We start from the raw sequence: 23886 nt of genomic DNA, 5'->3' as shown, positions 1-23886 counted from the left end.
ATTGTTTGACAAAATGCAGCCGTGTGAATCATCAACAAAATGCAAAGTCAAATGATAGACAAGGAATTACAACTTGGATGCCTTCAAGTCCAACATAAACAAGTTCCGGATGAGCCACCCCCTTAAGTAAGACACTTTATCAGATCTCCATTACTAACGATTACTACGATATTGTCCCATTCATTACTGTACACATAATAACCCTTATCCCTGAGTGGCCTCCGGGCCTTGATAAGTGGTGACTTCCATGTAAAAAACAAAAAAAACCTAAAAGATCAAACAGAATTCCATGCTACACTAACCTTAACATATAATTCAAAATGTCTGAACAAATCAAAATAAACTGTTTTTCATTTATAAATATAAAACTTAAAAAAGAAATATATATAAGCTGCATATACATAAAAAAATCTTTAAAGAACAACAATGTCCAAGCATCTCTATCAATTTGTAATGCTTGAGTTTAAAAACAAATTTTACTGCTAAATGTGTAGATTGAATGGATATTTGTTTCTCGTGAAGCATGCATTTAATAAATATGGATAACTTTCAAACTTATATGCCTTACAACATTTTTGAAGAAAATTATGTGGAAACTTTGTCAATGCACATATACAAGGTGTTTTTTTAAAAGGTGTCCACCTACAAAATTGACAAATCTATTTAAATTGCAGATTTGCTATCGATTATTTTCAGTTCAATTTGGATTGGCAATTCATCAGTTAAGAGACTGACACCCAAGCAATGTTTACAAATTGTACATTATATGAGCAATTTACTCAAACATTTGATGAACAAATAATTTCATTAAATGGACCTGTCATGGGGAACATTTCATTTGTGCGATTTAACCCCATCAGATTAATTTTCATTGGGGATATGTAAAATCCGGTAGATTTGCCGTTTAGTTGTACAAATAGCCTCCAAAGCCTATTATCACAAAAAGGGACACGTTGGGTCGACACCGGTATATAGCGATTAATGTGAACCACGTTCTTTAACAAATAAAAAAAAAAGAAATAATGAAAGATTAAGTTTTAAAATGATTAAATGTGTTTTATTTTATAATTTGAAATTATATTTTATCATTTAAAACATTGAACAATACAAATAATATGTTGGTTAATAAAAAAAAAAAAAAGAAAATGAAAAATAAAGTTTTAAAATGATTAAATGCATTCTATAATTTAAAATTTTTATAGTTTAAAATTTAAAATAAAGAACAATACAAATAATACGTCGATTAACAAATCAACAAAGAAATAATGCAAGATGACGTTTAAAACTTCATCTTGCATTATTTCTTTTTTTATTTGTTAAACCACGTAATTAATTTAAATTAAATTTTAATCATAGGATTGCGTTTTCAATAATCACGTAAATATAAACAAACGTTTGTTTACATTAATCGCTATATATCGGTGTCGAACCAACGTGTCCCTTTTTGTGATAATAGGCTTTGAGGCTATTTGTACAACTAAACAGCAAATCTGCCTAAAATCCTATGTCTATGATAGTAAAGCAAACACAATAGACCACTAAGAAGTACATATTCAACATGTTGTTGCGGAAATGAAGTCTAATGTGTAGAGTTTGTGAAAATTGAACCTCTACATTACGCCATATGCACATACGAGCTGCACAGCCATATCCCTGAAATTGTATTAAAATTATAAATACCAAAAATTAATCTTTTGAATGAACCACATATTTGTATAACAATATTTTTCTGTGACTTATTTTAAAGTTTGCCAGTTCTAAAAAAAACACCCTATATAAAATATTAATAATATAAACACAAAATTAAAAATCATTTTTTATTTTTAAATTTTATTTCTAAACTCTATCATTTCAGACTGAGAGACTTTTCCATATGTACAGCAAGTTTTAAATTGTCCATCATCAAGCCTTTGGGATGGATTCCAAACCCTACAAAATCAAAACAAAAAACATTAATGCTAACAATTGTGCGACACAAAATCCAAAGTAAAATACATCCACATGTTTTCATATCATAAGGAAAAATGAAGTTTCAGCAGAGTTTTGCAAATTGTAAAGATTACATTCGTTCACAAAATAATTAAGCTAAGCACAAAAATAGGTGTTCTATCTGATTTCACATAGCATATCCATTTCATAAATTACCCTTTATTATATTTAGATGTATACATCTACATTCACGTACATATCTAGGTGTGAACTCAAAAGATTGAAGTTTTTCAGTGATGAATTAGAAAATTATAGACAATAATACTGCAGCTTTTCAAGATGTGTGTACTCTGTTCTCAGTTCTATTAGGCTCAATAATGAAGTTAAGATACAGAAAGATAAGGAATTTAAACTAATATGCCATACCTTCCTTCATAACATACAGCATTAGATGATCGATTATGTCAAGAAGAGTTTAAGAAGTTCATATAAGAATATAGAATGGTGCACGGCATTTGAGATTCACTTAGAAATATTCTTATCAAATAACCCTGAACAATCTATGTTTAGGGTATAGGAGAGTGTTTAGAGCAGGGTTTCCCAAAGTAGGCTCCATGGAACCCTGAGATCCATGAGTGAGGCTGAGGGGCTCTGCAAGCTCTTTCTTAAAGAGGACCAAATGCTTTATATGGAAAAGTCAAATAGCTGTAGACATTAAATTATTGATCTTTTTTACATAACTACAAATGCAAAAAGTTTCAAGATGGTTCATGAAAAAGTAAATAAAAAATTAACAAAAAATGCAACAATTTTTGATTAATCAAAAACATAAAATGGTTGTAAACATGAAAATGTAAACATTAATTATTATTTAAAATTGTATTTCAAGCTAAGGTAGAAATTGTAAAAGTATTTATTACAAATACTAATCATATTTTAAATTTATATTTATTCAAAAAAGTAATGGTATTTCAAACCATGGCAGACATTTTAAAAATATTCACTCAAAGTTGGTAATGTTATTTCAAACTTAGGTAGATATTCAAAATTGGTAATGTTATTTCAAACTTAGGTAGATATTCAAAATATGTAATGGTATTTCAAACTTAGGTAGATATTCAAAATATGTAATGGTATTTTAAACTATAATAGGCATTTTAATAATATTTATTCAAAACAAGTACTCCTTCAGAATTTTGTAGAGTTCAGTGCAACTTTCAGTGTTTGTCCTTGAAACATTTAGTTGTCCGGGTTCTATGTTATCGACTTTCTGAATAATTTGTTGTTAGTGTTTTTTTTTTTTTTTTGAGGGGGGGGGGGGGGTAGCAATATCTTGCTTGTCTGAATACTTCGTTACAAGGTCAATGTTATTGATGTGGGTCCTTTGAATATCATGTTATTTGTTCAAATACCTTGTCGCCAGTTGTTGTAGCCCCAGGAAAGGGTCATAAAGAAAGACCGAAACAAGGGGCTTAGATAGAAAAGAATATATTGTACAAGATATTGAATATGAAATAATAGGTTGTCAGCACATTCTGTTAGCCAGTTTGTAGTTCCACATTAAGCCGCGATAATTCCCCATGAGAGTATTAGACTCTGGGTTTTTATAATGATTAGTAAAGTTCATTAGAAATAAATGGGCAGGTCCCTATAACAGTATTGTAGCTCAGATTTTGACAAACTCATTGTGAGATTTTTATTTGAGCTAAAACAGAATAAATATGGTAAAAATGAATTATTTCAGAATATATCGCAGACAACAAAGACAGCGAGGACACCATAAAACTATAAGAAACTTATCTGATACTAAAATACAACTCATGTCCTCTACCGATCCAAGTTATGACAACAGAACCATTGCCAGCACCCTTAAAATGCAAACTTGGTTGGTTTAACAAAGCTGAACTCATCGGACGACACACAGATATGGTCTTTGCTATGGTTTCAAGTGAGGGCCATATCATGCCACCTCATATCTTCGAAGTCAGCTTGAAGTCAACAACAAAATATTCTTGGATGTGCTGAAGAGTGTGATGATGCCCTGGTTTGCTGGCAGACTCTGGGTGTGGCAACAGGACTCAGCATTGGCCCACAAGTTCAGAGAGACCCAAGCTTGGCTTCAGAAGGAGTACTACGACTTTGTACCCTTCTCTACTCTCCTCCTCCGACCTGGACCTGCAGAAATACTTTGTTTGGTCATACATCGAGAACATCACTAACATGACTTCCCACAGCATCAAAGCCTGATTGTCACAATCCATCGAGTATTCGCCGAGCTCATGCCGGCACTTGTGAAAAAGGCATGCTCCCAGTTTCAAACCTGTATCACAGTAATGATTGAGGTGAAGGTGGCTACATTAAATAGCTGTCATCTGTAATACATAATCAAGTTACCTGAATTGATTTTTTTCAATAAAAGTTTTACAATAAAGCTGCAGTGTTTTTTTCATCAGTGCGACAATTTTATCGTTCTATAACTGAACATTATTATGTTTAATGATTTAATTTTTATTACATTTCTATTATTTAAAAACATTCTTACGGTGAGCTTTTTTAAACATTCTAAACTTTTACTTAGAAATTTAACAAACAAAATATACCACAAAAATTGCATTTGACTTCAAAATTTAATGTAAAATGATCACATCTTTCAGATGAGACAACGTCTTAATGATATGTAACCGATTTTGTTTGTTTAAATCTTCTTTTGAACGTGTTTCTTTTGAATATTTCCTTTGTTACATAATGTTTTGCTCACTTATCGATTTGGTGAAGACCCGATGCACACCGGAATTACTATGAGTTCCGTTCTAACACCACCACAACAATGACCATATATTATTTTACATGAAACGGAGGTCATTCTCATAGTGAGTGCCCAGATTGTCCTTTTTAAAGTAAAATTTACAGAAATTGGCCTTTTTTAAAAAATTTGATTTTCAAAAGCATAATGCATGGACTAAGTAAGGCACAAGAACAAAATATTATACAGATTTTTCTGTGAAGGAAACTTATTACAAAATGTCATGGTTTCAATATTTGTTGATATTTGGAAAACTGAATTCAAATATATCCAAAGTTTATGAAAATATCATAGAAGAATTGTGAAAATTTTCTTTTTAGTAAAAACCAACTAATTAATTTACAATTCGTTTATCTGAAAAATAAATGAATAAAGGAAAGAAAGTATTCAAATATTTAAATTAACGCCTGCAGTCCAGAATTTCTCATTTTTATGTTCAAAGAAAAATGAGAAATCAATTTAAAGTAATAATATTATTAATTAAGATAATAATCAACAAGTAATATTTTATCATTTATTACTTGCGAAAAAAAGAAGGAAAGATGAACCTGTCTCCAAGTAAGGTTATTTCACAAAAACTGTTTTCAAACAAGTTTTGTTCTCAGTCTTGAAGATTTTTGAATAAAAGTAAAAACTTTTTCAAAAAACTTTTATGAACAAACTTTGAAAAGAAAACTTCCACTTCTAGAAACTATTATAAAGGTGTGAGCTATGAGTATTTTAAATTTATTTCCTTTTGAATATAACATATGGATGTCAATCCCTTTTTCCTGTTATTTTTAATAAATTTCTGGTTCTTTAATGTACAAACCATTCCTTCATTTTAATTTAAAATATTAAATTGTTACAGCGAAAATTAGCATATAAATGGATGTCTTTGTTTCAAAAGTTATTTTTCAAACATTCAATTATTTCTTAACGCTGACATAAAGTATTTTACAATGACCACAAAGGCAAAATTAAAAATTAGGAAAAGTTAATATGAATTTTTAAAAGTCATCATTTAAAAAAGTTGCTGCCTTTTCCTTTTGGCTACGAACACAGTGGAATGTCTGCATATTTTCTCTCAATTTATTAAAGAAAACTCTTTCTAAACCGAGGAAATTTTTATTCTTGTTTGCAATTTACTTTTGGAAATAAAATTTATACAATTAATAGATATGAGAAGAAATTATAACACATAGACTTTTTATCTAAAATTCACTATAGGCATCTTCATTTGCCACCAGCTTTTAAAGTCTACCAGGATTCGCATCAACTGATTTCACGAGAAACTTTTGCAGAATGGCAGTCATAACTTTATGTATTTACCCTTCAAGTTCTGAATTTCTTGGTTTGGTTGAGTAGACTTGCTTCAGTCAGCCCGAGAGAAAAAAGTTGCAGGGCTTTAAGTCAGGATTTCTAGCCGGCTATTCCTGGTAAACGCGACAAATGATTCATCTTCAAGGGAATTGTGCATTCAACTATTCACAAACGCTAGCAAAGTATGGAGAAGCTCCATCTTGCATAAAAATCAAATCTTCAATATTGTCCCAAGCACTAATAACTGACCAAATTTCATCTCTCCACATTCGTTCACATGAAACACTAGTGCTTTTAGGTATATAAAAAATTATTAATATTTATTGAAAAATCTCATAATTATAAGCCTCTCTTTAAATAAGATTCAAGTTAAGCCCTATTTATGAATTGATAATAAAGCCACAAATTAGTTGCGTGCATCATTCACAGACTTCCTGTTTGTTAGAATACTCTAATCACTGGCTTAATCATGAGAAATCCGCTTAACATGGCTTCATTAAGTAACTCAATTTACTTCTATTTAAATGCTAATTCCTGATGACCGAGTGGACAATACTAGCCTGCAAAGCCAAGGTTCATTTTGATGACTGGTGTCAAATCTCGCAACGATCACTTCCTGTACTGATGATTGCCAAAGCATGAAAAAGTAGTATCTGTACCTATAAGAATTATTATTTATTGAAAAATATTATACTAGCAATACACATGGAAAAATTGAAATGGCTTAAAATATTTCAAGATTGGTATCTATAGAAAGAATCTTTTTAAATTTTTTAAATCCAATTAAAATTAAGGAAGCTATGACTTTTTGTGCCTCACACGTTTGGATATTTTCCCTCTTTAAGACCATATGCGTTTTGTCACATTTTTTACACTACCTTTTCAGTAAAAATGTTATATCTTTGTAAAACAGAAGATTAAGCAATAAAATTTACCATATAAGTGTATTTTTGGTGCTAGAAATTAGAATATGCTATTGAAAATCTCCAGAAATTAATGATTTCTAAATAATCCGTAATAAATGCACATAAATATGCTACAATTCCTTAAAAATACCATGTATCCATTAAAAGAAAAGAAGTTAAAGAACTCAAAGCTGAATTGTAATGCATTATATGTACAATAACTGAAATCGAAATCTAGGACTGTTTAAAAATGAATATATTGCAATATTTCTTTGGTATTATCGTAGATTAACACTGTCCGTCAATCACCCCATCTGACCACCTCTCCAAAATATGATTTTACCTGTGTAGGTAATAATGTGTGAACACCTTGAAAAACTTTAATGAAAGATAAACAATTATTATTTTAGAATTTAATGTAAAATGATTCCCCATTTTGAGCCATTCTAGCATTTTAGGGCAGTTAACCATTTTTTTTTTTCTATAGGAGATAAATCCTGTGCGCTTTTTTTTTTTATCTAAATACAATTATGTGTGGTTTTAAGAGGGTCTTTGTACAATTATGAGAGGGTGGGGAGGTTGCTACTCTGACTTTGGGTTAATGATAAAGCTAATGGAAATTATGTGTGGACATCCTGAAGACTTGATAGAAATAAAACAAAAACAATTTTAGAATTTAGTGTGGGGGTTGGTTTCACAGAAATATAATGTAAAATAATTCACCTTTTCAAGACTATTCTAGCGTTTTAGGACAGTTGACTAATTTATTTTTTATAGGAGATAAATTGTGCACTTTTCTTTAAGAAAGGATCCGTTGTTTTATTTTTAGACACTTATATGTAGCTTACCAAGGAATTTTGTTTGGTGAGGAGCTTGCCACTTGGACTTATCAATAAAAGAAAATGTGATGCTTGGAAAACTTAAGGATTTTTTGTCCACCTATTAAATATCAAAAACACTTTTTGCAAAAGCTTTTTAACAAATCATTGACAAATTTTGAATAAATTTGGTTTTTATTTTCAATTACATTTCTTATCCTAGTGACACATTATTTCATTAAACTTTTCAGTTTCAAACTTTTTTTTTTTTTTCTCTACCTCGACTTCAGGTCAAGATCACAGTGTAGTTACACTTTGCCTTTTCTGTCCTCTGTCAGTGAAGGAGAAATCCTTCATGACTGAGACAATTTTTATGTTTTTATCTATCCAGATTGCCCCGTTTTGGGAAGCTGGATTTTCCTCATTAAAAACCGACCTGGTGTCTAACTCTGTCCTCATGGAGAGGCAAGTAAATAGGAACTTAACTAAAAACTGAACACCTCCTACAAAAAATATTAAAATATTGATTTGGTATTTTGTTTTTATAATTGGGTAGTCCATTTGATTATAATCCGCTGAAAATAATTGTAAAAAAGACATGAAAAATTGGGGGGGGAGGGTACTGCTTACACACGGGAAGCAAAAACAAAAAAATCATTTCACATTTTCGTTTTTTTTTTTTTTTTAACAACACACTGTTTAACTCACTGTTAAAAACTAATGCAATGGATAAAAGTGCATGCAAGTTACATATTTAAAAAGTGTATTTTCTTGTCTTTTCAACCATATATTTTTAAAATTTAACCAGAACTAACGCCGGACTGGTTGGAATTGCTTTAATTATATATTCTGATAACTGAATAGCTCTAATTAAGCTAATCATGTTATGATAACAAAATAGCTCCCACTAAATATGTAAAAAATTTTTTCATTCATATTTTCATTTTTTAAATTTTTAATTCATTCTGGAATAAAAAGTTCACAAAAACCGTTCGTTTCCAGCAATAAAAAGTTCACAAAAACTGTTTGTTTACAGCAATAAAAAGTTCACAAAAACCGTTTGTTTCCAGCAATAAAAAGTTCACAAAAACCGTTCGTTTACAGCAATAAAAAGTTCACAAAAACTGTTTGTTTACAGCAATAAAAAGTTCACAAAACTGTTCGTTTCCAGCAATAAAAAGTTCACAAAAACCGTTCGTTTCCAGCAATAAAAAGTTCACAAAAACCGTTCGTTTACAGCAATAAAAAGTTCACAAAAACTGTTTGTTTACAGCAATAAAAAGTTCACAAAACTGTTCGTTTCCAGCAATAAAAAGTTCACAAAAACCGTTCGTTTACAGCAATGCTATCGCTGATAGTATTGCTGCTGCTACTGCTACTGGATAGTTTTTAAATACTTTTTTAAAATAGAACGATTTTTTCCAGGTACCATGATTTTAAATTGCTCGGTACCACAGAGAAAGTAGGTTACAATTTTACTCTTAAAGGATAAAAATAGTAAAAAGACTGATTTATTTAATAGTGGGTGTTCAAAGAAAATATTTTTCAAAATTTTCAATACTCGTCATCTTGGAGTCTTTTTTTTAACACAAAAAAAAAAAAAAAAAAAAAAGAAGAGTTTTCAAGAGAATTTCGGACACTCGAATGTATTAAAAGTGACATCTCTTGTAATTAATTTCAAAATTACATAAAAAAATTCTTTACACAAACGTGGTACAACCATTTACAAATCGAGGGGGGGGGTCATTACAAAATCTTATCGAAAACGCTGTTTTATGATGTTTACATTTTTATCACTTGTTTTGCTAAAAACTCTTAAAATATATAATGTAAATTATTTATTAATTCATTTGAAAGGATATTCATTTCCAAACAAAACGGTGGTATTTTGAGGACTTAAAGTGCTTTGGTTTCAAAATATGACGATTTTAGCAGGAAATCTTTGAAATTATCCAAAGCGTTTTATCATTTGTATGTATTGCTAATTATATATATATATATATATATATATAGATATATATATATATAAATAATAAATATTTATAATTAATAATTATTTTTATATTTACAAACACTAGTGTTTCATACATTTGTAATTATCAATGCAAGAAGTAACATTTCCTCTATATATGTATATTACTAGTATGGATATCCGACGTTGCCTGGGTTGACATGAAGTTCCGTTTGAAACACGCCTGCTATACTAATCATTTTCATCATGGGTAATGTGGATACCCCACAACAATTTCAAAAATAAAAGAACGGATAAAAACATGTAAATGCAACCCCCCCCCCCCGCCAAAAAAGTATCTGATACCCTCTCTACCAGATATTTCAGCAGAAGGGATCACTGTCCTAAAAAAACTCACCATTTTGTGAACCTAAAAAATAACGTTTATTAATGCATGTTTTTATTTTTTATTTTGGTAAATGTGCAGTTTAGCAGCATAAATTATTTGCCAGACAAAAAATTATAAAATCTATTTATTTTTATATAAAACACATTGTTAGACCCAAAGGCTGAAATAAAACCAGAAAAAAATGTCATTTTTATTATTTTTTTATCATTTATATCTATTATTCGAGGCTGCTATATTGCTTTTAAAATTTGGCAGATTGGCCTTTTTAAGCTCTTTCATGAACTATGCTTTTGACCGCCATATTTTTTTTTGTAATGAAAGAGCGTAAAAAGGCCAAATTTGGCCTTATAAAAGCCAATCTGCCAAACTTAAAAAAGGCCAAATTTTAAACGTGTAAGGCGTGTACATTTAGTCTAATAAAAAATGATAAAAAAACATAAAAATAAATCTTTTGTTTTGTTTTATTTCAGCCTTTGGCTCTAATAATGTTTTCTATAAAAATAGATTTTATAATTATTTTGTCTGTCAAATAATTTACGCTGCTAAACTACACATTTACCTTTATTTTTTGTAAGGGCACTTTTTTACTGGCTTTTTTTTTTTGTAAATAAAGGAAATTTTAGATTTGCTCTTTTTAGGGGGAGGGGGCTTTTCGATTTGCTTTTTATTTGTCATTTTATGTTTCTAATGTAATCCCCCCCCCACAAAAAAAAAAAATTGAATTTGTCATATTTTGACTTTGTTTTGTTTAATAAATTCTTATGTGAAAGTAGAGAATGGTCTCATAAAAATAATTAAATTTATCATTCCAATGTAATCCCCCCACCACCACCACCAGAAAAACAAATTGTATTTGTCAGATTTTGCCGTCCCCCTTAATCACCAAACTTGAAAAAATGCTAGAGGTGACATGTCTCGTTGAACGCTTGGTGGTCAAAAAGTGGGTGCTCATTTTATGTGAAATTTATATAGAAAAGTGATTCCCCACTCTAACATGTTATTTTTTTTTGTTTTTTTTTCAAAATTTCTTCTTTCATATTTATAAAGACTGTTTAAATGTATTAGGCTGAAAAAAAGTTGATCTCCATTTTTTTAGGGGTTAAACGCCACAGGGTCATGTTGTATAAAGTTACCTTTCTAATGAGAAAATTAAGTTTTTAATCGATGAAATTAACACGAAAAAAGGAAAAAAAGTGTAAATTGTGGAATTTAGAGGGGGGGGGGCAGTAGGTCTTCATTTTTTTAGGTATTAAACGCCATTGAATTACATGGTAAAATTTACCGATTTCTGTATTACCATAAGGAATAAAATAAAATAAACAAATGAAATCTTTTCAGATTTTTATGTGGTTTTTTTTTTTTGAATATTTAAAAAAAACAATAAAAGCCAAACATTTTTTCTATCTACACGGAATTATTTTTCCAGCTAGAAACTTGATGAAATTATCAAATGATATTTGGTAAACATTTTTTTTTGTTTTTTTATGGATAGCATCTAGGGGCAAATAACTCTAAAAAAAAGTTTTAAAAATAGGTCGCTGTTGGAAATATTAATTCCAAAATAAATTAAATTTAATATATTATCAATATAATTGTTGTTTAAAATTTATTAAATAACAATTTTAAATAGAATACTTAAAATAATTATCGCACTAAAAACATTAACTAAGATACCACTATTTAGTAAAATCAATTTTTCTTAATGTCATATGCAAATAAGGTGATCTCTTAATTGTATATTTTTCCAAGTATCATACTATATATAGAAATATATGAAATATTAAAGTAAGACACATATGTATTAATCAAATTGTGAACAAACAAACAAACAGAAATACGAATTTATATATATAGATTTACTATAATAATTATTAAATACCTACAAACACTAGTGTTTCATCCTTACAGGAATCTTCAGTGCAGGGTGTCACGATTAACCCCAATTGATAGATTCGAACCCGGCAACATATATACATACATACACACACACATATATATATATATATATATATATATATATATATATATATATATATATATAATTGAAAAGAGTAATCCTGAAGTTTCATAGCTATTCCATTGTTAATCTTTAGCATAGTTGATAATAAGCCTAAAATACTGTAGATTAGCTGCCTGCATTTTCCCTGCTTCATTGGAAATGGAATTATTATTACACACACATACCCATATATATATATATACACACACACACACGCACACACCCATGAGCATGTGCGTGCATATTTTGTGTGTGTACCTGAATTAGGTTACTTTTGTAAGAGACATGTAGTGAAAGCATTGGATTAATTCAAGATGCAAATATTTATTTATGAAACGACATTGCCATCATAATGTACTTTAGGAAATAAGTAATTTCATGGCGCTGCATATTACATTGGTATTAGCCTGCTTTATTGTTTATTTAGATTATTTGTCTTTTATATATTGTTGGCTACTCGAAACAACTCAAGTAAAATTGAATGGTGGTATTTGTTTCAAGAGCTATACATGTTTGAAAGTTATTATTATACTAAAGCTGAGTTAATCGACGTTTGCATTCCTAAGACTTTTTATTACATACTTTCATCACACTTAATACATGCTTACACATTCTTTAGTTCTGGGATTGAGTTATATTTGAAAAAAGTAATTTGTAATTAACTGGACAATTAATTTTTCACATCGCTCTCTATGTATTACCCACATATTTACTAAACATCTTTCTAATGCTGGCAATGTTCATATACCAATTATACCAAAGTCAATAATTAATCACACAGTTAATTAGGCTCAACGATTATCAGTATTAATAACCGAGCATATATATTATAATCTTGTAATAATCAAGACAATGATATATTATAACAGGTTTATCATAAGATAAACTTCTTCAGTGTTACAATCGTTTCTTAACTATTTGGACAGGATTAAATATTATTTTATTAAAAGATATTCCAAGATGACTAATCATCAGACTCAAAATACAACTGTAATACATATAAAAATATACACCATTTCTTATTTTAATTATTAGGTAATTGTTATTTAATTTTTGTGTTTTTATATTTATTTAATAATTTAAATCATTTAATTTATTTTGTTTATTGATTTATTTCTTGATAATTTAATATAAATTCCCCTAAATCTAAATTCGTAATACATTGATAATTTTCTATTTTCTTGCTATTTTTTAAAATCACTGTAATAAAAAGGATAATTTAAATCTTTTTAAAATTATATTCAACACCTTATCATACTAATAACGTACTTAAATTATATGATAAATCTATAGTTTTCTGCCTTCTCATACCGTAAACAAAGCATCGTTATTTTAATTACCATGCATTCAAAATCAATTCAAACAATTCAATGAGTCAAAGGGGAGAAACTCATGTATAATCACATTATTCAATTTTATTTTTTAACACATTCCTTCTTATTATTTAATATATTTTGATCTTTATCGTTTGTTATTATATTTGTTTAATTATGAGTATATCTTTTTCTCCTTCTAAGTTAATTTTTCCCCTAATTTACTTATTACATATATAATCATTTAGTCTGTTTTTACCTATTATAATCGGTTCATCTACACATTGTAATGAATTGATTTCTTTTTTTTAATATATCCATGCATAAATATTCCATTAGTTTTCAAATATTTCATCAATCATTATTGCTATTATTCCTATATATTTAATATATTTACTTCCAATTTATATACTTTTATACTAATTTTAATTATTTTTAACTCAATTACTACAAAAAAATAGTTTACATAATCAATGAACCTTTAAATTATCCACATCATATTAACTAGAAATAGTTTCCATTTACAATAATACTTTGAATTTATAAATATTTATCTATTTTTATACTTAATAATCCAATTATATCTAGTATTTGAAATTTCTATTGTATTTTATTAATGGTTTATTACTTCTAAACTTTATTATATATAGCTTATTAATAATAGTGAGATTTCCAGTGGGGAAATAACATGATGAATAAAATTTGCTGAATAGACTGAAAGAATTAATGAGAAGTAGTGAAAAAGGAAAAAATTTTAATTTCAAGAATGTTGGCCAGACAAAGTCAAGGAATGCAACAAATAAAGGTGAACAGGGTAATGAATAAGATGTCACTGGGGAGCATAACAGATGACAGAGACATTTTGCAGGCAGGAACTGTATTGATTGGTGTGATGGTAGGAGTGAAAGAACCAAAAATGAAACAGAAAAAAGAACTATACTGGAGAAGAAGAATGGAAGATGACCTGAAGAGATTAAGGAAAGATCTAGGTTGACTTCAGGCATGGTTCAAAGGACAGTAGAACAAATGCAAGCAAGGAGAAAAAGAAGAACTGGATAGATGATACAAACTAAAAGCCTAGAGGTTAAATACCACTACGGAAGAGATAAAGCAGCAGATTATGGCAAAAGCTTCCAACATTAGGAGGTATAATAACAGAATTCTGCAATTTAACAAGTTATTCAAAACAAACAAATCAAGTTTTTTTTTTAGAAATCTGGAAATAGGTGAAATTAAAATAGTAGCTCCTAACCCTCAAGAAGTTACAAAGTTTTGGTTAAGTATATGGTCGAGAGAGTTGATGCTGAATAGGATGATAGATTAAATAAAAGACTGGAAGGGCATAACAAAAGGATATTCACATTTCTGTTGAAAATTTGAGAAAACAAATGAAGTTCATGCCTAAGTGGAAAGGATCTGGACCTGATGGAATTCATGAGTACTGGTTGTGATCTTTCACAGGAATCCATGAGAGGCTTGCTGTTTCTCTGGATGATTGTGTTAGATTGTGCCAGATACCAGAATGGCTTGTAGTGGGAATAACTACTTTAATTATGAAAAAAATCACGAACAGGAATCACTAATGAACAAGTATAAGTTAAAATTTGAAATTAACATTTTTCATGTTTATTTTAGAAATTATCTCAGTGTTCCATGAAAAACCTTTACTCTGCTCAAGGGCTCCATGGTGTTCAGAAGTTTGGGAAACCCTGGTTTAGAGTATAGAGGATGTATAGTTGTAGTACCTTCAAAACTTCATTATCTTGCATTAAAACAAATATAAAACAGAATTTTCTACTTTCAATAGGAAGAAAACTGTTTTTCTTTATTTTGTGAAAATTTAAAAAGAAATGCCCAAAAGAGGTCAACATAAAAGTCTTTTGCATAGAACATTTAAAACCGAAACAATAACTTTGGATTTAAAGAAAATGTTTAACAAATCATGATTTTAAAAAAAATAAGTATAATTCTGTTAATAATAACTACACATGAATTTGCATTCTCTGAATTACTTCTATAAACTTCATTTTATTTTCTATTATACATTGTAACAAGAGGTCCAATGATAACACTAATATTTATATTGAAATGTTTATAAAGAAAACACTACCTTCTTCTTTTACAGAAAAAGTAAAGTTTATATAAATACAACAAAACAAACATGAAGCATGCTTTCCTCAAATCAATAAAAATGGTATAAAAAATGTTTTTAGTGAAAACTAATTTAAATCAAAATATTGCAAAAAAAAAAAAAGTGTTTTTATTATTTTCAAATTCACCTTCAAGCATAACCTACTAGAGAGAGATTTACTATAAGAGCAAGGAAAATAAATCTTTGCTTATTTTGACTGTAAACATGTTCTCTTTAAACTTCATGTATTACTTTTATCATGGAAATAGTTCAGTCAGATCATATAGATTGTTTTTTATTCACTTACATAAGACGCAATTGTTTTTTTTGTACTCAAAAATGTTAAATATTTAAAAAGACACTTGATACATTTCTGCAATGCTTTTTATGATTCCTTGGCTTTTTCATAGGTAAAATATTACAGTAGTATTCATCTCTATTAAAATCTAAATTAAAATAATCCAAAATCATAGTGCATTTGTATAAATCATACTTAAAAGAAATTGTTACATTGGCTGCATTATTCTTTTCTAGACCTTCTAGCCAATATGTCTACTATTTTTTTGATATGCCATGGGGAGACAACTCAATTTAAAGTGCCAACACTCCTTCCCCATTTTTAATACTAGCTTTTCTTCCTAAAAATTGAACCTTTTGCTCGGTATCATAACAAATTGTTTTTTCGCTGTAAAAAAAAAAAAAAAAAAAAAAAAAAACTACTTGATGAAATTAAGTGAATTTTTTTTTTCAGAGAACTTTGTTCCATAACAGATACGTAAAATATAACCTTTTTTTCAATATTTTCCTTTTGTAATGTCTTGATTAAACTGTACAAGTACCAAAAGTAAAAACTAATCTATTAAATATTTAAGTGAATTATACAGAAATAAACATAGTACAGAAAATCACGGGCAATGATGGTTAGAGATCTTAAATTCTTTTTACTATGATAAACTTTTTAAAAACATGTAACTACTACTCTTGCTATTAACTTTATCTTTATAAAGTATAAGTATAGAAGAAACCCTCCTAAAATAATTAACCAATCATAAATTTTAGAACACATGTGCTAAGCATAAGAAGTCCAAATGTTGGCTATATTTAGTTAATAAAGGTTTATGTAAAGGAGGTAAAAAAGAATGTGGAAACCCTTTGTAAAAGTTCAGATTTCTGTAAAACTATTAAATATATTGGACCTAAATTAATAAATATTCCACATTAACAATCTCAAACACGAAAAAAAAAATCAGATTTGAACAATCGTTAGACACCAATTACAAAAGATTCCCTAAATTTTTTTCTATAGTTAAAATCATGCAATAAATTTTGATCAAATTAGAATAGGTATCCTAGACATAAAGTTTAGTATCATTGTATCTTAATTTTAATCTTTGTAAGAGGGCATAAATGCGGCACAAACATGTTCTGGGAATTTTTTCCATCTTAAATCATTCTTTTAATCATTTATGGAATAAAAATCATGTTAAAACAGATATTATTTTAATCATAAACCATAGTGCATTTGCACTGAAGTACCTGGCTTTCAAACTATGATGTAAGAATTGCAATTATTTTATATCATAGTGCATACCTGAAAAAACTTAAATCTCATTTTGTTTTAACGATTTAATGTACAATATATATATGTGATATTAGTAATCTATTCTGTTAATGAAATAATTAAAAGTTAGTTTCCAACAGTGCATATCTGAACACTGGTAAATGTACCTTTAATGTTAATCTTGGAGATCCTCTACATAAACAACACTTTGGGTGTGACCTCTAACCGGTGTATAAATGTAGAGTTTTTCGGGACTTCCAATGCGTGAACAACCAACATACAACTAGACATGAGAAAAGGAAGGTGTCTGAAGATTAAGTCCAACAAGTTTGAGGCTTTGTCTTTGAGCTTTATTTATAGATATGGCAAAACTAATTTTTATTGGGAATTGTAAACGCTTGAACTGAAATGGGATTTCAGAAGGAATAAGAGGAATCTGAGAAATTAACAGTTTCACCTTTAAAATTTCCATTTATTATAATGGCTTCTAGAACATTAGTTTTCAAAGATTTTGTACCTAACTGCATGCCATTACACTATTAAGGTGAATCACGATTTCTTCATATAACGTGAGATCCTTCCTTCAATATCAGGTTATGGTGTGGCATTCCAGGCGGTTGTAGTGAATTCTACTGGAAATTCTACTCCATGACCTTCATTAATAACACAATCAATCGATTGATAACTCTTGCAAAAGATTATAATTGATCATATAAACAGCATCATTTATAGGGGCCAATATTGCTTTTTCATGGAGCCATTCAACATTGCAGAAATTTGGAATTATCTGGGAAAACCTTAGTGTAGGATGATTTCGGAATATAATGTAAAAAGAATAAAATTATACTTACAATATTGTAATGACTTGCCCCCTGCTTGGCAATTCTACCAGCATGGGGTGGATGAACATACACTTTACAAAATTTATTGTCAAATTTTATTGAATTTCATTTAAAAATAATGAGCAAAAGAACTTCTGTTTTTGTTTGAATGGTTGCTTTTGCGTCAACCTTTCATTGGTTGATTTCTGTCTTGTGGCGGTTTTTGAATTGTAAATGTCAACTTATATAGGTATGCTGACAATGAATATCACAGTAAAATTTGGGGTTGATAAGTCATTTACCAGATATGAAAACATATGATATCCAATGTAAAAGCCAAAGTAATCCCTGGCAACCATTTTATTTTCACAACAAAGTAGTTAATAATGCGCATGCGTGTAACTGAAGCAGATGACAGAGCAAATATTTTTTCTCCCCTTCCTTAATGGAAAAAAATGGAGTGTTTATAACGAAAGCTGTTCTTAACATGGGGAAGTTGGGGATGTTTATACTGAAAGCCGTTCTTAACATGGGAAGATTGGGGGTGCAAATTCAAAAAGCCGTCCTTACCATGGGGAGGTTGGAGGGGGGGGTGTTTATTTCGAAAGCTGTTCTTAACATGAAAGAGGTTGAGGGGATGCGGGTATTCGGAAAACTGTTACACACACGCATTACTAATTCCTCTGTTGTAAACAAATGGCTGCCACGGATTTACCTTGCATATCATGTTTTCATATTTGGTAAACTACTTCTCAACCCCAAATTTACATGTGATATTCGTTGTCAGCATACCCGAAAAAGTATAAAAGTCGACATTTCGAATGTGAATGGTGAATTGTAGTTAATGTAAAAATATTGATCAATTATTTAAAAATTGAAATTAATATTTGTTTTCTCAAAATTTAATGATTATTTATATCTTATTAGTTACAAAAATTTCTATTTTGTATTAAAATAAACCTCTATTTTGTGTTATCACAATTTTCTTAAAAATATTTGAATTCAATAAATGTGTAAGGAAAACTTTCTACAAAAACAACACGCAAATTCAAAAACTTTAAATTTTGGTTTGAAAGTAATATTCGTTTATCTAATCGATGAATGAAAACGAAAATATATAGGGATGTCTTCATCTTATTTCTTTACAAAAAAACAAAAGGATAAATTATTTATAGAAAAAGAGAAGTCATTTAAAGTAAAGGAAAAACTATTTTGAGAAAAGAAAATTATCTAAAGGGAGCAGGAGTAGTCATGTAATTTAAAGAAAAATAACATTATAAAAGTTAGGCTAGACTATAAATATTCCCAATTTCAGAATCTCAAGCAATATTTATGTACTAGCAGTTCAGCCCAGCTTTGTTTGGGCCCTATGTACTGTTCATAACTTGCCCCATGTGTGAATTGTTTAAACCAAAATTTGTCTCCGTAATTTCATAGAGACCGCAGAGGTCAATTTTTTAAACTTTGACCCCAATTTTGACCCTTTAATATTTATTATTTTAGTCTTAAATCAAAATACAAAGTTTTACCCATGTCCAAGTTACATACATCTAAAATTTCAAGTCTTTAGACCCAAAATTGGTGGAGGAATTTGGTAGAGTCTGCAAAGGTCAACTCTTTCAACTTTGACCTTTTGGAAGCCAAATTTTCGCTCCAAAACTGATTAAAATACTTGCCACACGTCTGAATACCCGTTATGTATAAATTTGAAATGTTTAAACCAAAAATTTGTTGAGTAGTTTGCTAGAAACTGCAAAGGTCAAATCTTTTGAACTTTGACCCCTTGGCAACTCAAATTTTCAACCCAATCCGATTAAAAAGCTTGTCCTATCTCTGAATACCCTTTATGTAAAATTTTACATGTTTAGACCATACTGAGTAATTTGGTAGAGACCGCAGAGGTCAAATTTTTTAAAACTTTGACCCCAATTTTCACCCCTTAACATTTATTGTTTTGGGCTCAAATCAAATTAAAAAGTTTGATCCATGTTCAAGTAACCTACATTTAAAATTTCAAGTGTTTAGACCTAAAGTTGATGGAGGAGTTTGGTAGAGTTTTCAAAGGTCAAATCGTTGAACTTTTACGCCTTGATAGCCAAACTCCTGGCTAAAAACCAATTAAAAAGATTTTCCCAAATCTCAATACCTCTTATGTCAAATTTCGAGTCTGTAAACCGAAAATTGACAGAGTAATTTGTCAGGGAAATGTACATACACATTTTCACTTTTATAGATATATAGATTACTCGAAGAAAATGAAGAAAGAAAAGAAACGCAAGAATCTGACATTAAGCCTAAGTAAGCTTTTCTATCAAAACTGTACTTAAAATTTGTCTTCTGTCATAGAAGATTTACTAAAGAAAAGTATGAATTTTTTTCATTGAATTTTGTCTTCGTTTGTGAGGGATTTCCATCAAAAAATATTTATCATCTTAAAAGATTGTAAGAAATGAAAAAGTTTTATTTTCCACTTTTCACATTTTCCTTTGATTTCACTTGCTCTAAATACATTTAAATATATTTAAAATCATGCAGATATTCGCATTTATTAATACAAAGATATGATGGCAAATATCTATAAAAAAATTACTTGGTACCATCAGGTAGAATCGAAACCAAAACATTCAACATACCAGCCACATCCTCTACTGATGTTGCTATAGAAAGAAAAATAATAAACTGTAAATATTAACACACTTGAAGAAATGAATTTTATGTGAGCATGCGCAGAAAGAAGTACAAACATGTTGGTCTGTTGAAATATACATTTCGCATTTCAACTTGCCGATATATGTCTGCACGTGATATTTATTGATCCAAACAAAGACTTTACTCATTATAAACCATCCTTGGTGTATAATTACTATTTCGTGTTATGTGATCAGTAGTTTAAGAGTAGCAATACACATGGCTGTTAAAACGCTTTGGATAATCACAGATTTCAAGGGGTTTCTGCTAAAATAGTCATATTTTAAAAACCAAAGCACTTTAAGTCTTCAAAATACCACCGTTTTGTTCAGAAATGAATATACTTTCAAATGAATTAGTAAATAATAACATACATTATATATTTTTAGAGTTTTAAGCAAATAAAGTGATAAAAATGTGAACATCATAAAATGGCATTCTCAGTAAGATTTAGTAACGACCCCCCCCCAATTTCTAAACATTCGTACCGCGTTTCTGTGAAGAATTTTTTAATGAAATTTAGAAATTAGCCAAAAGAGATGTCATTTTTAATAATTTGGAGTGTCCAAAATTCATTTGACCATTCGTTTTTTTTGTTGTGTTAAAAAAAATATTTCAAAATGATGAGTATTGAAAATTTTGAAAATAATTTTCTTCGAACACTTACTATTAAATAAAACAATATTTTTACTATGTTTATTCGTTAACAAGATGATTGAACAGTGTTTTCTCTAGTGGAACGTAGCAATTTAAAAACATAATATCCGAAAAAAATCGTTATGAATTTGAATCAAGACTTTTTTAATATCAGTGATATTAGCAGCAGCAGCGATAACATGGCGTAAACAGACGTTTTGTTTTTGTTATTTTTATTCCAAATCGATTTTTTTTTTAATTGAAAGTCTGGTTATAAAAAAAATTTTCTTACATGTTTAGTTAGAGCTATTTTGTTATCAACCATACAAATATTTAAAAAAATTTTAACAAGTGAAAATGTGAACTATCAGTGTTTTGGTTCATGTGTACAAACGGTAACACACAATTCTAATTTTCGTCCCTTAAAAAATGTTTTCAGTGAATTATTATCAAATGGAAACTAATCTACCTGATTATTAAAAAAGAAAAAGAAAATAAAAAAATAATCAATATTTAAATATTTGTAGGAGGTGCTCAGTTAAAAAATAAAAACGGTAGAAAAAGACATGAAATATAATTAAAAATCAAAATAACATTAATTCAAAATTTTTAACAATTTGTCAGCTTTAGCAAAAACTTGTTTCTTTTTTTATATTTAAATAGAATTTAAATACTTGATATTTTTCCAAGCATCATGTTTTCTGTTAGAGGGACGTCACTTTTTTAAATAACATTCATTTTTGTCTGTTTGTCATAATTCTTGTAAAGTTTCACAATGGATATCAAACACCGTCTTAAAAAAAACAAAAAAAAAACTCTCTTAATTCTATGTCTAATCCTAGGTATGAGTGGCAAGCCTCCTCCTAAAACCTTTAGCCGTAACAATAACGCTAAGTACAAGTGGCAGAGCTCCCCACTAAACAAACTTCCCCTGTGAGCTCATATAAGCGTAAAAAAAAAAGCATAAAAAAACGTTTAAAGAAAGTGCACACGATTAATCTCCCATAAAAAAATAAATTAGTCAACTGTCCTAAAATGCTAGGATCATCTTGAAATGGTGAATTATTTTACATTTATGTGAAACCAACCCCCACTCTAAATTCTAAAATTGTTTTTGTTTTGTTTCTATTAAGTCTTCAGGATGTTCACACATAATTTTCCTTAGCCCTATCATTAACCCAAAGTCAGAGTGGCAACCTCCCCACCTTCTCATAATTGCACAAATACCCTCTTAAAACAACATAATCGCCTTTTAGAAAACAAACAAAAAAACACCCAGGATTTATCTATCATAGGAAAGGGGGGGGTAACTGCCCTAAAACACTCGAATGATTAAAAATGAGAAATCATTTTACATTAAATTCTAAAATAATTTTTGTTTATTTTTTATTAAGGTTTTCCAAGTTGTTCACATGCAATTGTCTATAAAAGTAGAATCACATATTTTGGAGAGGTGGTCAGATAGGGAGGGGTAACAGAAGGTATTAATCTACAATAATACCAAAGAAATATTGCAATATATTCATTTTTAACCAATCCGAGATTTCGATTTCAGTTTTTGGCACATAAAATGCATTACAACTAAACTTTGAGTTCTCTAACTTCTTTTCTTTTAATGAATACATGGCATTTTTAAGCAATCGCAGCATATTTATGTGCATTTACTGCAGATTATTTGGAAACCATTCATTTCTGGAGATTTTCAGTAGCATATTCAGATTCCTTGCACAAAAATACACTTATATGGCAAATTTCATTGCTTAGTCTTGTGTTTTAACAAAGATATAGCATTTTTACTGAAAAAGTAGTGCAAAAAATGTGACAAATTGCATATGGTCTTAAAGAGGGGAAAATATCCAAACATGCAGGGCATAAAAATAGTCATAACTTCCTTGATTTAAAAAATTTAAAACGATTCTTTCTTAGCTTATCAAGCTCTTTCTAAATATACCAATATTGAAATATTTTAAGCCATTTGAATTTTTTCATGTGTATTGCTATTAAGAGTTAAATATTTACACACACATACACCTATTGTTTTATTTATATGGATAAAATAAAACCTATGTTAGGTTTTATAATCCCAAGGCAACACAAAGTCAGACAGTTGGTCATCTAATAGAATAAAATTTAGAATGATGGCAAAACTTGGGTTTGAGCAGTAAAACGGAATTTTGTTAAGAAATACATTTTAATGTTATTTAATGCAATATCAACATCTTTAAATTTTCAATGGATGTCTTTGGATACTGAAAACAAATAATACATTTTTAAGGTTGAAGTAACACAATATTTAAAACTAAACACTAGTTCAAAGAATTTTTTTAATACCTTAAAAGGGAATTTCATATGAAAGCTGATTTGGGAGGAAATAACATTGAGCAACAAGAGTAACTACATGTCCAGAATCTCACGAGGAAATGTTTCCATTCTTAGGCAGTTGTTGGGAATTATGGCTTCAAACTTAATTTCTCCATTTTATTTTTTCTTTTAATAAATTCCAATGAAAATAAAGTTGCTTCAACCAGGTTTACTACATAAAATATGATATTGAAAAGTTGTTATTTAATAATACAGTTGAGAACAAGAATGCTATTCTACACTGCGACAGCAAAGGGCT

General features: G+C 29.1%; 1 long non-coding RNA gene across 3 annotated transcripts in view; it reads right to left on the bottom strand.

Annotated features, from left to right (window-relative positions):
- Positions 1 to 1803: 1803 nt before the first annotated feature.
- LOC145247345 (uncharacterized) overlaps positions 1804 to 23886 on the bottom strand; it is a 31159-nt gene continuing 9076 nt past the window's right edge. For all 3 annotated transcript variants that reach the window (XR_013863246.1, XR_013863248.1, XR_013863247.1), the window contains exon 4: positions 1804 to 1929. This is a non-coding gene — a long non-coding RNA (uncharacterized LOC145247345). The remainder of the gene's footprint in view (positions 1930 to 23886) is intronic.

Source organism: Euprymna scolopes, chromosome 25 (genome assembly GCF_053919585.1).
Source record: "Euprymna scolopes isolate OS-2025 chromosome 25, ASM5391958v1, whole genome shotgun sequence".
In the NCBI taxonomy this organism is placed as follows: Eukaryota; Metazoa; Mollusca; class Cephalopoda; order Sepiida; family Sepiolidae; genus Euprymna; species Euprymna scolopes.
This window is presented reverse-complemented; position numbering and strand designations above follow the sequence as displayed.